Consider the following 24,468-nt stretch of genomic DNA (forward strand, 5'->3'; position numbering starts at 1 on the left):
ACTACGTCTTCGTAAGGTGGACTGAAAGTAACCTCAGATGGAATCTACAATTTGTTGGATGGAGCCATGAGATAAAAACTACACTACTGGCCATTAAAATTGCTACAGCACGAAGATGACATGCTACAGACGCGAAATTTAAGAGACAGGAAGAAGATGTTATGATATGCACACAAGGTTGGCGCCGGTGGCGACACCTACAACGTACTGACATGAGGAATGTTTCCAACCGATTTCTCATACACAAACAGCAGTTGACCGGAGTTGCTTGGTGAAACGTTGTTGTGATGCCTCGTGTAAGGAGGAGAAATGCGTACCATCACGTTTCCGACTTTGATAAAGGTCGGATTGTAGCCTATCACGATTGCGGTTTATCGTATCACGACATTGCTGTTCGCGGTGGTCGAGATTCAATGACTGATAGCAGAATATGGAATCAGTGGGTTCGGGAGGGTAATACGGAACGCCGTGCTGAATCCCAACGGCCTCGTATCCCTAGCAGTCGAGATGACAGGCATCTTATCCGCATGCCTGTAACGGATCGTGCAGCCACGTCTCGATCCCTGAGTCAACAGATGGGGAACAGATGCACGAACAGTTCGACGACGGTTACAGCAGCATGGACTATCAGCTCGGAGACCATGGCGGCGGTTATCCTTGACGCTGCATCACAGACAGGAGCGCCTGGTGTACTCAACAACGAACCTGGGTGCACGAATGGAAAAATTTCACTTTTTCGGATGAATCCAGGTTCTGTTTACAGCATCATGATGGTCGAATTTTGGAAGCGTGTATTCATCATCGCCATACTGGCGTGTCACCGGCGTGATGGTATGGGGTGCCATTGGTTACACGTCTCGGTCACCTCTTGTTCGCACTGACGGCACGTTGAACAGTGGACGTTACGTTACAGATTTGTTACTACCCGTGGTTCTACCCTTCATTCGATCTCTGCGAAACCCTCCATTTCAGCAGGTTAATGCGCGACTGCATGTCGCAGGTCCTGTACGGGCCTTTCTGGATACAGAAAATGTTCGACTGCTACCCTGGCCAGCACATTCTCCAGATCTCTCACCAATTGAAATCGCCTGGTCAATGGTGGCCGAGCAACTGGCTCGTCACAACACCTCAGTCACTACTCTCCATTAACTGTGGTATCGTGCATGGGCAGCTGTACCTGTACCCGCCATCCAAGCTCTGTTTGACTCAATGCCTTTTCGTATCAAAGCCGTTATAATGGCCAGAGGTGGTTGTTCTGGGTACTGATCTCTCAGGATCCATGCACCCAAATTGCGTGAAAATGCAATCACGTGTCAGATGTAGTATAATATTTTTTTTCCAATGAGTACCCGTTTATCATCTGCATTTCATCTTGGTGTAGTAGTTTTAATGGCCAGTAGTGTAGAATCAAACATCGAAGTAACAGTCTCTGTGGAAGCTACTGAACATTTGGGAACGGACCTGGCCACTTGAAATGGCCTTGAAACACACAACATCAACATCCGACCTCCATAAATAAGCGAGAGTAATGACTGGTGGACCTTGGGCCACGTTTCGCGTGGCCTGTCGTGTCAGGGAGATTCCAGACGGAAGCCATCAACAGTGCGTCACCGTTGCGTTTCGCGGCAGCTGCGGTGACGTCAGGGATCGGCAGGGATTATCGGCCGTTGGCTGGCCTCGGCCGCAGCCAGTGAGCCGGGACTCGGGCCGCCGCCGCCGCCGCCGCCGCCGCGCGTTGCGTCTGCACAGTGGCTTCCGGGCAGCCTCGCGGGACGCGCGCCGGATCTCGCGACGGGCCTCGGACGTTCAGCTGGACTGGGGATGAGGCTGCGGTAAAGGCGAGATTTCTCTATCTGTCGAGTGCACCCAGAGGTGAGCTAATGGTCGCTTCATCAGGCGCACTGACTTAGGCCACAGTGCCACTGTGTCGCGTTTTATGATCTACACTAAAGCAACTGGAAACTACCAGTGCGATGTTTATCGTAATTTGTTGAGATGATTAAACTCTTATTCCATTTGGGAAATTAAGTCCATCGTCAAGTTCAGTAGTAGGTGTCAGCCACATCGGTACCCACACACTAGTGGATGCTTTGTAATATGGAATTCATATCACCTTAGGGAACTTCGTACCACGCCTGGACGGTAGATGGTATGGAAGTACAAGAAGGTCCGGGGATGCTGAATAGTGGACTGCACAAGTTATCTGTTCGTGCTAAGTCGCGATCCATGAACTAAAAAACAGCGGCGCATCACCAAGGTAGATGTGATGTACTTGTACAAACAATTAAACTTCGATCCGCCGGCCAGAGTGGCTGAGCGGTTCTGAGCGCTACAGCGCGACTGCTAAGATCGCAGGCTCGAATCCTGCCTCGGGCATGGATGTGTGTGATGTCCTTAGGTTAGTTAGGTTTAAGTAGTTCTGAGTTCTAGGGGACTGATGACCACACAAGTTGAGTTTCATAGTGCTCAGAGCCATTTGAACCATCTTCGAACCTCACTGACTGGAGTAGAATTGTTTATAGTGATGAGTCCCACTAAGAGCTGAGCCTTGGTGGCCAGCTAATACTTGTCCGTGTCTGGAGACACCTTGGACATCTGTGGGATACTTCGTCCGCCATAAGACCTGACAACCAGGAGTCATAGTCATGGGTGCCATTTCGTTTCATTGTAGGACCACGTTGGTTGTCTTCCGTGACACCCTTACAGCACAGCAACACGTCGACAATATGCTAAGCCCCGTTTCGTTGAGATTCGTGGCAAGTCATCCTGGACTTGTCCGCCCCGGTAGCTGAGTGGTCAAAGCATCGGACTGTCAATCCTAAGGGTCCGGGTTCGATTCCCGGCTGGGTCGGAGATTTTCTCCGCTAACGGACTGGGTGTTGTGTTGTCCTAATCATCAACATTTCATCCCCATCGACGCACAAGTCGCCGAAGTGGCGAGCGGTTTACCCGAAGGGAGGCCCTCGTCACACGCAATTAAAATTAAATTCTGGACTTACATTTCAGCAAGATAATGCCCGCCCGCACATGGCGAGAGTTTCTACTGCTTGTCTTTGTCCTTGCCAAACCCTACCTTGCCCAGTAAGGTTGACGGATCTCTTCCCAGTTGATACCGTTTGGAGCATTACCTGCTCTAGATTTTGTCGGTCTAACGTGCTACCCGGACACAATTTGATACAATATGCCTGATGAGGACATCCAGAAACTCTATCAGTCAATGCCGAGTAATCTGCTTTCATAAGGGCCAGAGGTGGACTAACGCTTTATTGACTCGCCCAGGCTCTTTCTCTTGAACAAATCACACAGTTTTTCTAAAACTGTAACCATTCGTTTATCTGTACATATGCATCATATCTATCAATTCCACTGCCATGTGGATAATTCTTTCGTGGTACGCCTTTTGTTTCTTAGAATGCGTTATATCTTTATTCCTATTTTAAATAAAAATAATATTATTCTCCATATTATAGGCTATGACAATTTCTGGACTAAGTAATAAAAATGAAAATTTTAACTATCACAGCGTTACGTTCAGTTTGTATTTCGGGTTTTACTGCACAAAAACTTAAATTTTTACGATTTTCTTCGTTAACAGGCAGAAACGGAGACGTCAGAACGTAAATGAGATGAAAAATACATGAAGGAAAGTGTGAAGTCAGACTTTTTAAAAGGCGTCAGGGAAGCGAATTGGTCACAGTTCCAGGACGTTCTTCACATGATAGACTTAAGCCTTGACGGGAGAACGAAGAGGTGGCTATGAAACTAGTTTCAGGAAAAAAGTTTGTTGCGAGAACATTCAGTGATGAACTGGAAACAGTACTGTACAATGACGTTAAACTTAGCCAGTATATTCCTTGGACTACAGCTGATTTCTTAAATGTGCTGTACTACCACCGTTTTATGAAAAGAACTGCAAACTTAAGGGTCAGTTCAGCTGAGTCCATGAGTCTGCAGCGAGCAGCAGGTTTCAGCGAGGAACAAGTAGAAAGATTCTTTGACTGACTAGGTTAGCTATCGGACTTGTACAAGTTTTTAACCATATACTAACAAACTTTTTTTTGACCAAAAGTGACTTTTATACATGTCACAATGCCGTGTCCGTCAGAATTCTGACAAGTAACGTGTGACTGCACTGTTTAGTGTGAAGAATACAACACAATCTTCAAAAAATATTATAGTAAAAAATGTCACAAGTCCGATACTAGACGACGTTCCCCTACACTCTTCCCATGATATGCCAGACACTCTCCGTGGGTGATACATCACAAGGCTGCACAGGCCAGTCAGATATCTGCACATTACTCAAAGCTGTTGTGGTGTGAGCTGTTGTATAGGGTTGTACATTGTCTTGCTGGAATATTCCATTTTGTACACTGGTTTTGATGAGTATGTCGTTAGGGCTTGCCATCCAAACCATACACTAACGAGCAGTCAGACTCTGTTCAGTAATTATGAAATGAGTACAATTGTCATATCCAGTAGCTTGCACATCAAGGTGCAAGGAGTTATGGATATCGTGAATCGCTGCTTCTAGTGACCTTCCCTTGAGAGTCTACGAACGCGTTGGTGTTGATCTGTCACAAGATAGAACACCCCAGACTATCACTCAGTGTCCCAGTTCAATCTGTACTCAAGTCTCTCTCGACTGTCGTCTGACGTCAGTGATAAAGACACATGTCAGCTCGGCATAACAACACAGTTTCCAATAGTAATAATTTGTTTTAATTTTTCGGTGATTGATGTTACACAAAAATTTTGACTCTGTGTGAACCCAACACACATGACAAATTATTATTTATGTATTGCTTATTTAGTCTGACCAGATTATGGTCTCAACACTCTCTTAAATGTGACCAGGAACAACACGTACAAGAAATTATTACATAGCAATCGCGATAATGGTAATTTGCATCATTAATAAAAATAATAATTGTCAGTAATAGTAATAATAATAGTAACATTAGTAATGACGAGAAAGGAAGAATTAAGAATGATATGAATTAGGTATTACAATAAAAAATCGTATATTTAACAAAAGTCATAGTTTGCAAATAATAATAATAATAATAATAATAATAATAATAATAATAATAATAATAATAATAATAATTGAGGCATTAATTAGTTTAGCACTTAGAAATGGAAAGGATAATGAAAGAGAGAGGACTGAAATGAAAGTGACAGTGGCTGCTGGGACAAAAGGTTATTTGAATAGAGAACTCTTAGACAAGAGGAGGGAAAGATGTTGGTGGAGGTAGGGTTGATGAGAATGAGCTGCAAGAAGAGATAGCAATTGTGATAGACGGTGCGCCATTAGCTGTCTTTTGAAGTTTGAAAGGATTTTAATATCTCTAACATATTAAGGAAAATTGTTTCAAAGTCTGATTCCTGATACGGAAAATTGGTGTCGTGAAGTGGGAGAGAGAGGATTTTACTTTGTTGAGAACAAGTTGTTTAGACAGTAGCATAAGGGTTGCAGATAAATATGGAGGAGTGCTGTGATTGAGAAGACGGTGCAGCGAACACAGGGTACGATAATCTCTATCTTATCGGCACGTAGCCATGATAATTATGCATAGGTATTGTTGAAATAGCCTACACATCTATTGCACACAAGAATTCATGGACAGTTACGGCAAGCGTGAAGTCTCATACGAAAGTCTTTGCAAAACAGGATGACCATAATCCAAGGACGAGGATTGTTAGTGCTCTATGAGTTTCCTTTTTAAGCTCTAGAAGAAATTCTTCTTTGTATTTCTGTAATGATGAATTAATGATGACACCTTGGTACAGAAAGCAGTTGTGTGTTCGGTTCAGTTTAGATGATGGTCCTGAATTATACCCATATTCTTTGCACAAGTAGAAGGGGTGATTTCTGCATGTTTAGGATTAAAGGCGAAAAATGTTCTCTGAACTGAATAGGAATATGTCTTTTGTGGGCGACAAAGATTGCTTGTGTTTTACATGGGTTAAGTTGCAAACCTACGTTGTGTGGCCATTTGGATAAAGAAAGTAAGTACTGATTTACGTTCTGGTTTACTGTACACAGATTGGTTGGGATTGCACTTGGGTATAACTAAAGGTCATCGGCTTATAGATGATATCTGGGAGATCATAGTCTACACATCGTTAACCTGTAATGAGAAAGGTTTGTTTATGAAGTTCGACAGCCGAACATAAATCCCAAGGTAGCAACCATCTTATTAATTACACACTGAAACAGAACGTTGACATGCCAAAAACATGTAATTTGATTTAAATTTACTAATTGTTATTTCAAATAAAGTACGTGTACTTAACGAAATTCCTACTCTGTCACATTATGTACTCAACAGAATTTCATTATTTATTAGTTAACGTTGGATCAAGTGATTGTAACAACGTACGTAACCTCACCCAAAATTTTGTTCTAGGCTTAATAATTGCAATTTTGTAAAACGTAATCAATTCTTAGAGTTAGATATTTTGGACACTTTTATTATCATTCCGCTGTTATGAAAGTTTTTTACCATCACAAATACGATTTACAGACTTTTTATGGACAATAATGCACTCTATTCATTTCTCTTCACTGTTTGTAAGTACCGGATATAAAATATTTACGTTCTAGAGCAGAGATCAGCGCTTGGCGCCAATGGTTGCGCGTTCGTATTTTGCATTTATCCAAGTAAAAATCTATGTTAAACTGTATTGTAATACACTATTCGTTATTCAATTGTTTTTGATAATGAAAAGCTTTGGTAGTGCTTTCGAAAGATGTGACATGTTAAGGTGGAGGTACAAAATGCTATTGTGAATATGATGTCATACGCGCAGTTGAATTAACCCTGAAAATGAGGAATGGCTTGTTTTCTCGTTCACTATAAAAACAACGTGAGGACCTCAAGAATCACCCTGAAGACAACGACTACCACAAACAGATTAAAAAAAGTTGATTAGTTTATTATGTACATTGAAGTGGTATTTTTTACCAAATCCACATTGCATAAAATTTTAGCTGATACAGTAAGGAAGTAAGTAAGTGTCAACTATTGAACTTACAATATTTAAAATTCTGGTAAAGCGTCCATTTCAAGGTTCGCAATAAATACCGTGAGGGGCCGTCGCCACGGAGGAACATCTACTCACCTGGCGCCACCCAGGTCCGCGCTCACAAACTAGATATCTTCTACGTCACTTCATTCAGCGCGTCGTCTCCGTCCGGCAATAGTGAAGACACTCGCCGCAGAGGCTTGGCCACACAGGACACGATACGTCTGTGCCACGCAACACTGCATTTGCCTCGTCACACACGAGGCGGTCTGTCGCAGCGAAATAGTTTTGACAGCGGCGGCAGGCGATATGTTTGTACAAAATCACAAAAGTATCGAGCAATCCAGGCGATGTACATCAGTTAGTCGTGAGGTTTTTTCAAGACTGAAGACGAAACGGAACTGTTGTTAGAAAACGTGAAAATGTACACATATTTGTACGTCACTTCACACCAGTTCTTCAAAAATGTGGTGAAAAAGCAGAAGCACGTATAACACTTTCGTCCGCTACTGTTGTACCATAACCTCAAAGCTGGAGACCGTTCGTATAATGAAATTTCTTTTATTCAAGCAATTATAGTATAAAGAAGCAGAGCAGTGTTACCCTCTGAAAAGAATTTTGCTGTGTTGACCGCGATGTACCTAACGGAGCTAGCTCATCGGAAGTTAAAGTCAGAATTACGTTAATAATTAAACAGTAATAAACAATATTTAACCCATCCACATTGTTCAAAGAATAAAAACGGTCGCCAGCCTGATTATGCATGAGAATGAGTAACATTCTTGTTCATGAAAATGAAAATATGTAACTCCAATGGGCAAACACAGCCTATACTTTGTCACACGGGAGTGCAATGAACACTGTCACTAGCAGATGTTACCGTTAAAGAAAGTGAAAGTGTTAACAGTTATAGAAGAACAAGGCTATTACCATAAGTACAACGGATAATGACATCCACTTTTTGCTTTCAAGTCTTGGTCAAACTGAGTGGTTTCAATAATATTACTATTACAGTGCACTTTAGAATCATAAATTGGACGTAGGTTCAATATTACTTTTTCAAACATATTCCTGTCTGACATGAAATATGAATATGGTTCACAGCAAAATCATTTATTGTGCATAGATTAAGTCTCTCACTACTAAACACCTTTCTACTTAGAATGAAAATTAAATGGAATTCACTAACAGATTATTTCTCACTGTCTGTTGAATAAAGAAGTTACTGTTTTCATAGATAGTGGTCTTTCTATTAATTGTTATCTACCATGAGCATAATAGACAAACTGTGGATCCTGTTACACCAGTAACATACACTTTTAATATAAAAGAGGAACCCAATATTGTACAGAATTTCACTTGAATACCAAGAGTAATCAAAATCTTCTATAATTAAGTAACTTTGTGCATTTGAACTACTTTCAGTGGAAGGGGCTTAATGTTTACCACTGTAGCAGAGCAAATTAAACACACTTTCGATACACGAAAGAAAGAAGCCCTTAACAAGCATGAACATGTAACTTTCAACAGTAATAGTTCTCAACTTGTACTGCAGTATAACACAACTTGGTGTGGTTACAAGACAATAGCTCATCTTTGGGTGATTTTGAACAGATTGCACTGTGATCCTTTAATTTGCAAAACTCTATAACCCACAGTTTTGAGGACAGTCACTTTAGAAGTTGGCAACGAAATATTAATAAACAGTTTTAACTGGAAAATTATTTTCAACAAGCGTTATTTACTATATTACTCAGTTCTGCTACATAAACTTAATCTTTCCTTTTACTATGTTTAAGTGGCATTAGTTAGTAAAACACTGAGCTTTCCTATTTTCACAATATGGACACTTGGTAAGCATTTTTGACAGGGGAAGGACCCTAAGTGGTTGTGAGACTAGGGACAAAAAAAAATCAAGGTAGGGATAAAAGTTCGAGTATAAGTTACCTTATATTTGCGCAAACTAAAACATCCAATGAGCTGATCCTTCACATTACATATTTACAATTCCTTGGTTCTTTTTTCAGTGATTGCACAACATGCTAGCCAGTGCATTTCGGTGGGTGGAATAGCAGGCGGAAATTCTGGACCCTGTCATTTCTTGGTGGCGTTAATAGATACCAATTCCAGAATAGTTCCAGCTCTTTATCTGTCCATCCGAGACATTGGAAAGTGGCACAAAAACCCTCTCTCGGCACCAGCACACTACAGAACATTTACATGAGCAGTCGACAGGTTTGGTAGCTCGTCCACGACTGAAACTCAATCCACCTCTTCTACCTATGCCAACCGTAATTTGCACGCGCTACTAAGTTCCGTTCCGCAGGGGAACCACACCGCCTTTTTCATACAAAATAACTAAAAGCCCTTAATGAGTGTCAGTCTTCACATAACAGCAAGTAGTTAATTTAAACAAAACATGGAACATGGCATTTGCACATATTGGTGTTTCTATAAAAAATATTTAAACAAAATTACAATTATATACATTAAGTTTTGTTCCCTCCAAATAAGACAAAGAATTTAAACGACAGATATACTACATTGCATAGAAACAAACCATGACATCAAAGTTTTCACAAAGAAATGATTATGCAATTTTGTGTTATCGATTCAATCAAACAACAGTTACAGAAACTCAACGGGCAAAATAAATCAGTAGAGCATTAGAGCTATGGTGTTACACATGGACCATGACTGTAGAAGAGCTAAATGTCACTAGTAAGTACGAATATGTTTTGATTTGACACAATTACTCTTTATGTAGTTACTTTGTTCATTATTTTATCAGTGTCTTTTGAACTTATATGCTATTTCCTCTGACCAAATAAACAGCGAAATCTTCTCGGACTTGGATCGCAGCATGTGTTGGTCTCCAATTGGTGGCATGTGTTGGCAATAGCGCTTGAGTGGGTTGTATGACTTCTTCACATTGATCATTAGCTGAGCATTCATTGTCAGTCTTCACTATAATGAAGTTATGCAAAACGAAAGCTGCCTTAGTTATCTGTACGTATGGCTCTCCGAAATACATGCCATTTCATAGCCAATATACCGAACGCTTTTTCCACTACACAATATGCTCGCAAGAGCTGTGCATTGAAATATTTTCTTTTGTGTTTGGAGATCATTCCCGCTTTAGGATATGGTCTCCTTACTTACGTTTGAAGTGCAAAACCTTCGTGACCAACGATAACGTGAAGAACGGGAAAATGTGTGCCAGGTAGTTGCTTTGGAGGTAGAATTGTTTTTCCAGCAATATAATGTCGATAGAATGCCCAATTCTCGAAACCTGTCGCTATGTCGACCATAAATTCCTATATCATTGACTATAAACTTGTAGAGGGGGTCCACCAACGCTAAACGAACGAGTAAAAAAGATTTTTGTAACAACAGTAGTCAAATCCACTATTCTTGGAACATTTTAATTTTTGGTGCTTTCCATCTATGCTTCCAACATCGTTCGGGACACCACATAGTGCTGAAAAACCTTCCTCTGCTTTTTTCCACATCTGTGTCGCAGGAGGAGGCAAACAAATTGACTGAAGAAAATTCCATATTTTTCGACAAACGTCTCCCACTGCCTGGGAAACAGTTGAACACCCCAAGCGGAAAGAAAAGCGATGGACTGGAAACTATCGCCTATAGTCAAACAACTGCAAAGATATTGAAAATTACAATATATTATACAAATAAAGGAAAAAGGAAGAAATGGCTGAAAAAGACAGCTACATCCATTGGTACATATCATATACATTATTTCTCACGTCGACATTAAACGATTTCATTACATTAAAAATTTTTAAATTAAATCGATGAGAACTGGTTTTTGACTTCTAAGTGAGAAATAAAGAAATATGTGTTAGGTGATAAAAATTTCTATGGAAATATCACCACTTAACACGGGGTCTTAACGAAAACTCGATAGATTGTAAAAATCAGTGTATTAATACCCAGTCTTTCATTTTTTAAAAAAATTCATTATTATAATCTTCCATTATCACTTGTCCCTCAGCCTTGCAATTGTTTAATAATTTCAGTCACGTAATGTGCGTTCCGATTTGTTTTAAGTGATCAAGCGAGTCGAAAAATTTACGGGACAGTTATTTGAGACACAAGAAAAGCTTAAAAGCTATAACGAGACACACCAGAACGTAGCACAAGTGGCCTTGGAGTGAAGGCATGCAAGTTTTGAATGTTGCACTTTGATCCCGTTCCATGATCAGATATACAACGAACGTCGGCACTGAAAATTCCATATCACTTGGTAACGCAATTCCTGTACCTGGCTGGGAAAGTGAACTACGTGAAGCGCAAGTAGCTCCAGACTCTTCACAGGTGCCACCCTGCCTCATTAGAAAAACATGAAAGCTTGATCTACAGCCCCAAATGATCCATCTCAAAATTGTGTCTTTCACAAAGTCATCGATTATTTGTAAAGCAAACCTCTAAACGTAAGTTTGGTGGCATGATGACTTGTTTCTCAGTTATCCTGACACGTTCAGAAAATTCCAGCCAACAACATAAGCAGTGCTGCGGTTTTCATTGACTGGCTGCCCCCAATTACGTCTTTTCCTTGTTCTGCACTGCAGTTCTAGAAGTAGTAAGAGTTGGTCCTCAGAGGAACTACTCATTTTCCAATCAAAATCTGAAAAAAAAAAACACTTTAACCAGGGCAAATCCAACTGTGAACCTGCTTTGGGGAAACCCACAACACTGGATCGCTCACACAACATATGGCACTGTATGTGACCCAGCTATAATGCCGGCCGTCGAGAAGACCACGCTATCGCTGCCCGCTGCGACAGATCGCATCCTGTGAGGCAAAGCCTTGGGGAGCGCTCTCCGGCGCGGATTACGTTGTTTCCTTCTTGTACTGGCGTACATGTAAATCCTTCCTCTGGCAGGCAGCAAGACACGACTCGCCACAGGTGCACTGTCATTATCGAACCAGCATTTAGACTGTTCAGTGCAGTGTCGGCACTTAGTGCAGTACAGTACTCTGAAGACTTTCTTCCAACATTGCAACAGCTAGGACTGCTAACAGACAGCAAAACCACTTACATTTCGTTGTAATAGGATTACGATATCAAGTGCCACGCAGCCCACTAAAGTACCATGATTGATGAATTTCCTAATGTAATGCCACGTTTTTTGTTAGAGTACTGCCATGTTAAACAAGTGTTTCATTACCAAGCATATAATCAGCCACCTTTAAAGACCCATAATATGGAAATACATTTTTTTGCTTCCTTGGTTGTTTGGGCTGAATTAATAGTAGAAGTCGGTTACCACATCCACAACACAATCTTCATCGTGCATGCGACCAGTCATTGGAAAGCCGATCTGTTCACGTTTCGAGGCTCCCAAGTGACCTTAGGATTCCTAGAGCTGTTTCTCACACTTAATGAACTGATTTTCTATGTTCCTGTTCATAAGTTAAAAGTATTCTCCGAAAAGAGTTGCTTACAGTAGATTTGAGCGACCCACTAACCACAGGGAATTTGAAGTACAAGAGAAACTATGCACTAGCATAATTACAAAGAGATATGATGAATATCAAAGCCTATGTCGCTTTCGTCGCACTTTGTCTAGATAAAGGACACAGCGTAAAGTATGGAGAATTTGACGGGTGTGCAATGCTGTAATGGACTCTATACACTCATGTGCTAAAGCATCAAGACCACCTATTTAATAGTGTGTCGATCCGATTTTCCACCTAGTTACAGCAGCGATTCTTCTTGGCTTGGATTCTTGATAGGTTTCTAGAAGTACGAGTATGTGGCACCAGATGTCTAGTCACAAATCACTAAATTCCGGCAAATTACGAGACGGTGATCTTTGGGCACGCAGTTGGAACCCAATATGTGTTCCAGTGGTTACAGATCAGGAGCATCCGCTGGCTAAAATATCAATGTGAGTTCACTATCATGCTCCTCAAACTACTGCAGCGCGGTTCTGTCCTTGTGTCGCTGATACGTAGTTATCCTGCTAGAGGATGTCATCTTCATCAGAGAAGAATTTAACCATGAATAGATGCAGGTAATCCTTCATAATCTTCACGTAGTTCAGTGCTACCATGATGCTTTCAATTAACACCATACATCCCATGGAATCCCAACTCAATGTACTCCATAGCATAATTCTGACCGTTTCGGCCTACATCTGTGGCTGGTACATATTTTGTACATCCATTCGCGTGGATGCCAGCCATCGACTTGGTGTAACAAGAAATGGAATTTATTCGACGGGCGACACGTTTCTTTTGATCCACGGTGAAAAGTCAGTGATGCAGTGCCCACTGCAATCGTAACTAACGATATTGTTGGGTCAAGACAGGAACACGTAGGGGTCGTGTGATGTGGAGCTCCATGTTCAAAAATGGCCTTTGAACGGTGTGCTCCGAAGCACTTGGGCCAGCACCAGCTTTGACGTCCGATCTGCCACAGACCGCTAGCTATCCTGGATAACACAGTGGGGGATCCTCCGAACTGTACGTTTGTGATGAGACTTAGACGCCCAGTACTACACGGCCTGTCCGTTATTCCACTATTTATAAACCACTTTCCATAGATGCTCACGACAGTAGTAACCAACAGCCGACCAAATTCGCAGTTTCAGAGATTCTCGTGTCCAGCCGTAGCGCCACAGCAACGTGACAGTTGTCAAACCCAAATATATCAGTGGATTTCTCCATTTGCGGCTCGCATCTTCAATATAATGACTCACCATTCGTCTTTCTTCCACTTACTACGTCACGTGCGCGCAACAACACCAAGTAGCGTTCAACCACGCTGTGGGCAGTGGTCATCAGTTTACATGGATGGCCAAGGCTGTACGGTGATAAATTTTTAAAATCTACATCTACATGGATACTCTGCAAATCACATTTAAGTGCCTGACAGAATGTTTATCGAATCACCTTCACAATTCTCTATTATTCCAATCTCATATGGAATGAACACCTGTATCTTTCCGTACGAGCTCTAATTTCCCTTATTTTATCTTGGTGATCGTTCCTCCCTATGTAGGTCGGTGTCAACAAAATATTTTCGCATTCGGAGGAGAAAGTTGGTGATTGGGATTTCGCGAGAAGATTCCGTCGCAACGGAAACACCTTTCTTTTAATGATGTCAAGCCCAAATCCTGTACCATTTCTGTCACACTCCCATATTTCGCGATAATACTCCGTCAGTCCTGTCTGGTAAGGATCCCACAGCGCGCAGGAGTATTCTAAAAGAGGACGGACAAGCGTAGTGTAGGCAGTCTCCTTAGTACGTCTGTTACATTTTTTATGTGTCCTGCCAAAAAAACGCAGTCTTTGATTAGCTTCCCCCTCAACATTTTATGTGTGTTTCTTCCAATTTAAGTTGTTCGTTATGATCCATTGGATGTGTACATCATCAAATTAGTCAATGTTAAGAAAAACACATCAAGTATCTCGTCCACTAGACAACGCAAATCTCGTTTTTTTACGAAAAAATGGGCGCTTACATCTTAAGTGACCTCATGTCACACCAATTACAATGCTGAGAAATCAAGATCCTCTCTGTGATCCTTTGGGACTTCCGAAATGTGTATATAAAGCTATCTAATCAAGAAAAAAGGAAAATATCAGATCATAAAATGGGTGGAGTTTAAAACGGTTCTGGTAGAACCTTGCCTGTGGCAGATGTATTCGTTCGGCAAGGTAGTGCAGAAGGAGATCGTTTTGGCAGGTCTGGAGCTAACTACTTGGTATGGTGAATTTACTGGATTCGCCGTCTTGGTTGCAGATTTTTGGCGATTCGCAGCCCACTGTCTATGGTTCGTTTTTCGGTTGGATGCTCTGGACGACATGTCTTGCGGTGATATTAGAATGTAAATGAAACCGTGGCAACATACTTCTTTAGTGGAAACAGTACCTGAATATGACGAACAACAAGTATTGTGTTCTATGAAACACAATTATGAGGTTATGCTAGAGAATGAGGGAAGCAATTATCATGCCGGGGGAAACCTCATGCAATATGTTTCTCATGTGCCGTGTTCTGAACGTTTACCTGAGAACAGACAAAATTTTGATGTTCTGACAGCGTTCACCAATAAATGAAGTCTGGCCGTGACTTCAAACAGTAACACATAGCCAACAGACTACAAGAAATGCAAGTTCATACGGAAAATTAGAATTTCTGTTACTTGAATAGATGCCTATATAGCAATATACCAACTACTCTCCTTATTTACTATCCCCCTTTCAAGGCCGTCAAGTGATTCGACATAGGGCTCCTAGTGTTTACGGCATCGGCCTTTAATTCATAAAAACGTGAAACACCCGGCGGAGAAATGTAGCGGTTCTGTATCGAATCCTCCGACCGATTAACGATGAGGGTCGATGTAGAGACCAGCCTGTACGTGGTTTTTTAGGCGGTTTCTCATACCTCAGTAGGTGAATATCGGGTTGTAGCCAAGTCCCAGCTCAGTTTCACTAGTCGTAAACATTTAGCATACGTTCGCTCTCTTCCAGATGAATAACACTACAGGCAGACAGGTGGGGTACAAATATTCAGTACCGGGACAGCGGGGTGGCGGAAAGATGGGCATCCGGCCACACCTTAAATCAACCATGCAGACCCAGCGCTGATGCGGGGCGAAGGCCCAAGAAAATGAAGAAGGTAACTGCTTCAAAACTCATGTAAAAATGTCGGAATCCTCGATGTGGTACTTATCGGTACCAGAATTCTAGGCCTATAACGGAGTCTTCTCCCTCAAATATCGTGGATGTATAGCGTGTTCATGCATAAATCAACTTCAGTTTCTGAAGTATTGTACATGGAAAAAGTTTGCGATTTGAACTCCGTTCACAGCACATTCATGTGGTGGTATTGCACCACTTACAATTTATCACACAATACGAAGTTCCTCAAATCCGAAACTATGTTTGAGGCACCTCCTCGTTTACGTTGACTGCAGTTTTCTGAACTGGATGCAGAATGAGGAACTGCAATTCAGAGAAACCAGACTCTAGTATTCCTTCATTTATTAATAAATTGTAGGCGCGTTCCGGCGTTAGCCACCATCAGACTGCTCATGTTCGGTGCAAGTCAATAATGTACCATTGTTATCCCATGGTTTTCATCTGAAACACGATTCTGATGATGGCTTACGCCGGAAAGCATAAACAATGGATTTATATGTGAAGGACTATTGGTTTCTTTTCTTCTCTGCATTGCAGTTCCTTCATCTGCGAAAAATTCAGCCAACTGAAGATTACATAAATTATTCACCATGGTCGTCTACATTCTGCACGCTTTCATGGCACACCATTGTTACCTCGCCGTTAATAAATAGTTCGACACGGATGTGCGCGTGCGATGGTTTTCTGTTAAAATGAAATTTCGGGATGTTCTCGCAACTGTCGAAACATAATTACCTAAGTACAGGATTCTGGAACTTAGGAAGAGCGCAAAAAACCTGAAGCTCAGGAGTCTTTATCTCGTGATCGACCATCGCGACTGTGGTTTGTGGTTTTTAGATTCTTATTTTTCCACTTAAATGTATCGTGGCCGCATCAGTGAAAAATAAACAGGAAAAGAGAAGACTTTGATCACCGGGCAAGAAATGAATTCACGAAACTCTATAAATTTTTTACTATCAATATACTAAAGCGTTAGTAGCAATGGAATCCTGTACGATTTGAACACAAAAGACGTAGAAAAACAAGCCAGAAAAACATATGAGGATTGCTAACTCTAACATGGTAAGGTGAGCAGACTATTGTGAAACACGCACAAAACGGTACTGAATGCTCCCCACTTTCTGAACAGGCGCACTGGGTCGACTTGTGGAATTCCTTGCCTTTAAACTGCTGGTACCATCATCCAAGCTGGAGGTGCACTGCCGTAGATCCGATGAACATAACGCAGTATATTTGTAACTCAACTGCAGCTGTTGAAACGAAGATCACGATGCGCCTTTTATCGCTTTGTGGTCACCATTTCGAGTCAACGCACTTTCGGTAATGGGCGTTCGAGCTTCATAGCTACACCAAAGTGATTCCTACCAACAACCATTTAAACCGGCGACGTGCAACTGGCCCCTAGGTAATCTTTTAGTTTTCACTTTGAAGTTCATATTCACGCAACGTACTGTCCGTTTCTGTCTTTGTTCGCCTCGGTCGCTCCCTTACACCTACTCCAAAAGCAAATCTTCTTATAACGTAAAAATGTCAGTTACATGGCGAATAATATGTAAAAAGTAAACATACAACTTCACATAATTATACTAAAATAAATACATCTACCCCTTAACTTAACAATCAGATTTCAAACGGTATGAAAGAACACCTTCACAAAGGGCGTCTCTCTATCGCTCTCCTTCTCGCAAACACACACACACATACACACACACTCCCGCACTTGCCACAAACCTAAACATATCCTAGTATCCCGGCGGAGGTTCGAGTACTCCCTAGGGCATGGGTGTGTGTGGTTGTCCTTATGATAATTTAGGTTAAGTAGTGTGTAAGCTTAGGGACTGCTGACCTTGGCAGTTAAGTCCCATAAGATTTCACACACATATCCTAGTATCAGTAAATCTGGCTTCGGGAGGCATTTAATGTTCACAAAGCATGTTTTCAAGAATTCTCTCCGTCATAGGACTTTACTGACACAGAGTACAGTACTATAAGCTCTGTCTAGTGGTAACATCATTAAAAAGGTATACGATTGGTTAAGAAGCCAAAAAATTGTTAATTCCCGTGACTGAGACAAAGCAAATCAAACCTTCAGCAAAAGCCAAAATGCTAACAAGTTCTTTTGTGCTCTCAAAATCTGTGAGTCTGTGGTGAACTCTCTCGGAGGGAGGAAGGTGGACTCTTGGCTTACTGTGGGACTCAGGAACAGCTGATTATTCCCATCAGATATTTGTTTGCTTAAGGCGGAGACTGCGATTCCGTGGGACCACCAAAATTGTGTGTCAAGTGATGAGAATTATTGTGAACTGCATTTCCCTTTCGTTTGTGGAGTTGTTTTTGCGGTCCTGGTATTCGAACACGTGTGAACTGTGAGTATCTGGGACAGGTGCGATAAGTAGCTAGAGGAGTTATGTGGAAGAAACGGTCACAAGATTAATTGAAGTGAAAGAAAAAGCTATTACGTTCGGGGAAACAAATATTTAATTTTGTTTGTCCGTTTGAGCCATACACTCTAATGCTTATCCAGAGCAAACGTATGTGAGATTTCGATGGAATTCACAGGAACCATTTGATAGTGAAACGAAATAATATATCCATTCAGTGATAGATTCAGCAGTCAGAGTGCAGCCAGAATGATGTCAGCAAGAAGGTGATGTGCAGGCACTGTCAGTCTATAAGCAAGCAAGAAGGATTTCATCATTGTGGGCTTCGGTACAATTGTGGCCCATAACGAGATGTATGATGTAGTTTCTTTTATCCGCGAGATTCCCAGGTTTATTTCAGTGCGCCTGCAAATACTACAAATGGCAAATGAAACAACTCCGTTAAATAGAGCTGAAGGACCTCGTATTCCAAAAAAGATCTATAATAAGTAGCGTAACAGTTAATTTGTTTTGTTTGTCAATTCTAATGCAGGTTGACGGCCCTTACCAAAACTGGGAAGTGCAGTACTGTAAGATGGTTCTCCACCTTTCAGGATGTAATTGTTCGGCTAGTATAAATGCGTGGAGCAACAGCGGACTTTCTTTAAAAGAGAGAATAAAGAAAATTTATTTTAATATGTTGGTGACCCGCAGCCTGTAAATATTTGGAAAAGCTATGACTCATCGGCAAGAACTGTTGACAAAAATGTCGTTAGTATACAACCAGTTTCGGTCTACAAACTATAATCAGGTGTGATATTATGTGTAGAACAGCTTATGTCGTGAATGAAATCAGTGACGTCCAAAACAATTATAGATTTAATATCTTTTTGATGCCGTTTGTCTTAAATTGTCTTGATAGTTGATGAAAAAAATTGTGATGCCTGATGATGGTTTCTGGACCTAAACTAGTAGTATAATAAAGACATTCACCCACTCTTCGCGGTAAAACGTAAACTTTTTGAAAGAAAAACAATTAAATAGACTCGCATTTTCTCTGTTCGTAGCTGTGGCTCCTGTTTGAGGAGAACTAGGCTGAGGTAACGAAACTTTGCCAACAAAAAATACGTTCTGCTTCCTTGTTTACTTCTTCTCTCATCCTTGCGTAGACCGCGCATCAAAGGAAATGACGCACGTTATCACATAACAGATAAACAGCTGCGTGGGCCCACCATATTGCTTAAGCAATTTTTGTGGAACTGTGTCCTCTTATTTTCACCACAACGTCCGAGTTACATCAGTGTTAATCATGTGAAGATCAAAACGTCACTCAGGATTATTCAATTGATTACCGCCTCTCACTATGCTGTCCATCTAATATTTATGACTCTATGGCACCGTGGATTTCGGCGGCTCCATCCAATTAATTTAGACACACAAAATAACTAAAAGAGTTAACTCTTTCCTAAGGCATTTGATTCACAGTGTTATAGTTAACATTAGACCTGGACATATTTAACGCGTATGATCGTTTAGTGTTGAAACCTGTGAATCACTACACCGTCTCTGATGACATCGTGATCTATGGGTTGTTGAATCTGACCCATTACTTTTTTCTCCATCCAGAACACAGTTCTTCCCGTGTCCATATACACTGAGATACCTTCCCATACTGTGTCGGACCTCCTTTTTGCCCAGCGTAGCGCATCAACTCGACGTGACATGGACTCAAGAAGCTTTCGGAAGTCCTCTGCAAAAATACTGAGCCATTCTGCCCCTATACTTGCCCGTAATTGCGAAAGTGTTGCCGGTGCAGGATTTTGTGCACAAACTGGTCTCTCGATTATGTCCCATAAATGTAGCCGGCCGCGGTGGTCTCGCGGTTCTAGGCGCGCAGTCCGGAACCGTGCAACTGCTACGGTCGCAGGTTCGAATCCTGCCTCGGGCATGGATGTGTGTGATGTCCTTAGGTTAGTTAGGTTTAAGTAGTTCTAAGTTCTAGGGGACTAATGACCACAGCAGTTGAGTCCCATAGTGCTCAGAGCCATTTGAACCAGAGCCATAAATGTTCGATGGGATACATATCGGGCGATCTGGATGACCAAATCATTTGTTCGTATTGTCCAGAATGTTCTTGAAATCACCTGGTAACATGGTGCACTGCCATCCAAAAAAATTCTATCGTTGTTTTGGAACTTGACACCCATAAGCGGTTGCAAGTCGTTTCCAAGTAGCAGTTGGACCAGCAGGCCCAGACCATTCCATGCAACAACACACACCATTTTGGTGCCACCAGCGGCCTGCATAGTGCCTTATTGACAACTTGGGTGCATTGTTTCGTTTGATCTGCGCCACACACGTACCCTACCACAGCCCTTACCAACTGAAATCAGAACTCATTTGGTCAGGCCACGGTTTTGCTGTCGTCTAGGGCCACGAGCCCAGCAGAGGCACTGCAGGCGATATCGCGCTATTAGCTAAGGTCTTCGCATATGTCGCTTGCTGCTATAGTCAATTAACACCAAATTTAGTTGTAAGTACACGATGATTTCTGCGGTTATTTCACGCAGTGTTGCTTATCTGTCAGCACTGACAACTCTACGCAAATGCAGCTACTCTCGGCCGTTAATTCCACACCGTCAGCCACTGCGTTGTCAGTGGTGAGAGGAGATACCTGAAATTTTATATTCTCTACATGCTCTTGACATCTCTGGACGTGAGGTCATCAGGGCTCCCTAGAGCTTAGAACTACTTAAACCTAACTGACCTAAGGACATCACACACATCCATGCCCGAGGCAGGATTCGAACCTGCGACCGTAGCGGTCGCGTAGTTCCACACTGAAGCGCCTAGAACCGCTCGGCCACCGTCGGCCGGCTGCCAAAAAACAGTTCGGAAACATATTTACATGAACGTCCTGAGTACAAATGACAGTTCCACCAATGCACTGCCCCTTCATACGTTGTGAATACGACACTACCACCATCTGCATATGTGCATATCAATATCCCATCACTTAGTGTATTTTGTTTCAATCTATCTCCCACTGGGTAAATAAAGAGAAGCCACGTAACGCGTACTTAGAATAGTATCAGGAGAGTCTTGGCAACATCTTCACCCTTTAAGCTTGGAGATCCACGGAGGAACGAAAAAAGAAACTGCCCTTCATTGTCAAATAGACTAGGTATGATTAGTAATTATTTGAAGGACAACACTGTTTGAGGAATAGGTAAACTAAGTTATATTTTATGGAATGCATGTACGGCACCCACGATCAAAATACGTTTGACGAAATCTGTGTCATACTGATAACGAGTGTGAGATTTACCCATGACATATACAGGGTGATCAAGAAGTCAGTATAAATTTGAAAACTTAGTAAACCACGGAATAATGTAGATAGAGGTAAAAATTAACACACATGCTTGGAATGATATGGGGTTTTATTAGAACCAAACAAAAACAAAGTTCACAAAATGTCCGACAGATGGCGCGTGAAAGATCTCTTGCTCGCGAAGTTTGGTGATTATCGTGTGCTCACCCGCCACTTTCGTCATGCCTGGCCTCCCAGATCCCGAGACCTCAGTCCGTGCGATTATTGGCCATGGGGTTACCTGAAGTCGCAAGTGTATCGTGATGGACCGACAGCTCTAGGGATGCTGAAAGACAACATCCGACGCTAATGTCTCACCGTAACTCCGGACATGCTTTACAGTGCCGTTCACAACTTTATTCCTCGACTACAGCTATTGTTGAGGAATGATGGTGGACTTATTGAGCATTTCCTGTAAAGAACATCATCTTTGCTTTGTCTTACTTTGTTATGCTAATTATTGCTACTCTGATCAGATGAAGCGCCATCTGTCGGACATTTTTTGAACTTTTGTATTTTTTTGGTTCTAATAAAACACCATGTCAGCATTCCGTGATTTATTCAGTTTTCAAATTTATACTGACTTTTTGATCACTCGGTATATCAGATACGTCCTTAGTATCGTATTGTCTCTACCGTCTTTAAAAAGACCGCGAATACGTCTTCGTCCCCTGCAAGAGGGGCCACAAATAGAGCTGTCATACAAAAATGACTATATCTTTATTGTTTTGTTTCTGTTATTACCTCTTGTTAGTTACCTACCGTATTCCTTTTCCAGTTTTGTGTAGAACTTATTTTATTCTGTTGCTTTCTTCTACATACAGATCAAAATCTTTCATTCATTTCGTCTAAATAACATTACATAATTCATTCGCCAAAATCATTAATTCATGCTTTTGTTCTGCTTTCAGACTGTTGAATTCGTTTCTGCACGACTTGTCAAATGTAAGAAGTTTGCCTTGGACTGACACAGGCTATATTGTGGTAAGTACCGAAACTCTATTGGCTGAATACCAGTATTCCATCTTGCCTTACATTATTCGCGCTTCCAGTGAAATAAAAATTGAGCTGTGTGCTTAAGTTATTTTGTGAATATTTCATCTGCGGAAAGAAGAAATTGAGCTATGTGCTTAAGTTATTTTGTGAATATTTCATCTGCAGAAAGAAGAAATTTTTCAGGAAGTGGGATTTAGGGGTTTCTCCGTGTTTCTTGTTTCCAGCTAAGCTTCTAACTCCCCAGCTCATGTTCCTGCGCCTGAGGTAAACAGGTGTTCCAGTTTCAGTGTCCAAGTGTCCATCCAAGCCACACACATTTTTGTCAGTTACGTAGAACAACGAGGACTCAGTCGACGGTATGCATACTTGCTATTCAAACTGCACCACATCGTATGAAGTCCTCGACTTGTCGCCCCACTGTCAAGAATTTTTTTTATTTTTATTTTTTTTCCGCACGAAGCAGCACGTTATGAACTTCCGTTTCCTTCACATGCGTAATTTCTGCCTAGGGCGGTACTAGGCCAATCCTCTCTTTGATGGAAGCTAGAGATGTTATGAGCACGAGCAGACTGAACGACCATCTCTGTTTCCCTATTGCACCGAGCGTTGGTTTTCCGTTTACGTCCGACTTCAAAAGCCTGCCTTTCTCCCTGCTATATACATCTGACCTCTGTTAAAAATTTGGTTTTAATCGAATCTATGTTCATCTGTTATTACCTGAGTACCGCCCGAGTTTTCTATTACTCTGCACCCTCTCCTTCTTCACCCAACCCCTCATCACTCCATTATGTCATATGATATCATATTTTGGGGTAACTCCACAAACCGAGAAAAAATTTTTAGAGTACAGAAGCGTATAATAAGAGTAATGTGTAGTGTAAATCCAAGAACATCATGTCGAAACCTATTCAAAGAATTGGGCATACTAACAACAGCTTCTCTGTATATTTATTCCTTAATGAAGTTTGTTGTAAATAATACATCTCTTTTTCCAACTAACTACTTTGCTCACAGTATCAATACTAGGAATAAGAACAATATACATAAAGATTTAAAATCACTTACTTCACCCATCGGATAGGAGTCCAGTATTCAGCTACTATATTTTCAATAAGTTACCAGCAACCATTAAGAGTTTGGTTTCAAACAAGGCACAATTTAAACATAATTTAAAAGAATTTTTGGCGGCCAACTCCTTCTATTCCATTCATGAATTTATCAACAAGTGCTGTAGACCATTTTAATGAAAATTTATTATACTTTAATTATTGACAATACGTGGTTGTAACAGCCAAGTAACTACCTACTGTGTGAGTGATGGTTGTATGGAAAGCAGATGTAATTCATAAGTCTGTAAATAGTGGAAGTTTAATTTTAAATCTTGTACATAATTTGACTGTTCTTAACTGAGAAACACTGAAATGAACAATTTAATTTTTGACAATACTTGGTTTTAATATCCATGTAACTAGCTTCTGTGTGAATGATGATTTTAATGAAAGTAGACGTAAGTATTAAACCTGTAAATATGAGAAGTTCAATTTTAATTTATGTACATAATTTTACTGTTTACTGACTGAGGATCATTAAAATTAATGAAACTCAAGTTTTTCTAATTGCATTTTTGTAATGTGTTTACCTGACATGTTCAACACCCAGGAGGATTCCCTCTTTTGTGGGTCTATGGAATGAATAATTAATCTAATCTAACCTAATGTCCATAACAAGAATTATGGCGTACGTGTTGCGCCGAAACTTGTTGTTTGAAATAAATTTCTTTCATTAAACGGCTGTGATGGTTTGTTTTCCTCATTTACTGTTGTAACTAGTCCTCGATATATAGGATAGTGGAAAAGGGGCGGAGTTGACATCCGAGAGGTCCCCACATACGTTTTATTGGCAACATATTTGGGGGTATCGGTGGCCACGGGAGTACATCACGCGGGAATTTCACAAAGACTCATGCCATGTGAAGACGAGCGTTGTCCCGTTTCAAAATGTTCAGCAGGGTATTGTCGCATGACGGATAC

At 41.2% G+C, this 24,468-nt stretch overlaps 1 protein-coding gene and 1 non-coding gene across 12 annotated transcripts in view; both read left to right on the forward strand.

Annotated features, from left to right (window-relative positions):
- The window catches only part of LOC126277750 (parathyroid hormone/parathyroid hormone-related peptide receptor-like), a 721,000-nt gene that overhangs the window by 525,107 nt on the left and 171,425 nt on the right, over positions 1–24,468 (forward strand). For 6 of the 11 annotated variants that reach the window (XM_049977388.1, XM_049977389.1, XM_049977395.1 and 3 more), the window contains one exon: positions 22,354–22,426. The gene's annotated coding sequence lies outside the window, so the exon portion shown is untranslated. Of the gene's footprint in view, positions 1–1,682; positions 1,873–22,353; positions 22,427–24,468 lie in introns of those variants that run through there. The other 5 variants (XM_049977386.1, XM_049977393.1, XM_049977387.1 and 2 more) reach the window with 4 other exon arrangements.
- On the forward strand, positions 2,779–2,851 carry Trnad-guc (transfer RNA aspartic acid (anticodon GUC)). The gene has a single exon. It is a non-coding gene; the product is annotated as a tRNA-Asp (tRNA).

This window comes from Schistocerca gregaria, chromosome 1, assembly GCF_023897955.1.
Source record: "Schistocerca gregaria isolate iqSchGreg1 chromosome 1, iqSchGreg1.2, whole genome shotgun sequence".
NCBI classification, from domain to species: Eukaryota; Metazoa; Arthropoda; class Insecta; order Orthoptera; family Acrididae; genus Schistocerca; species Schistocerca gregaria.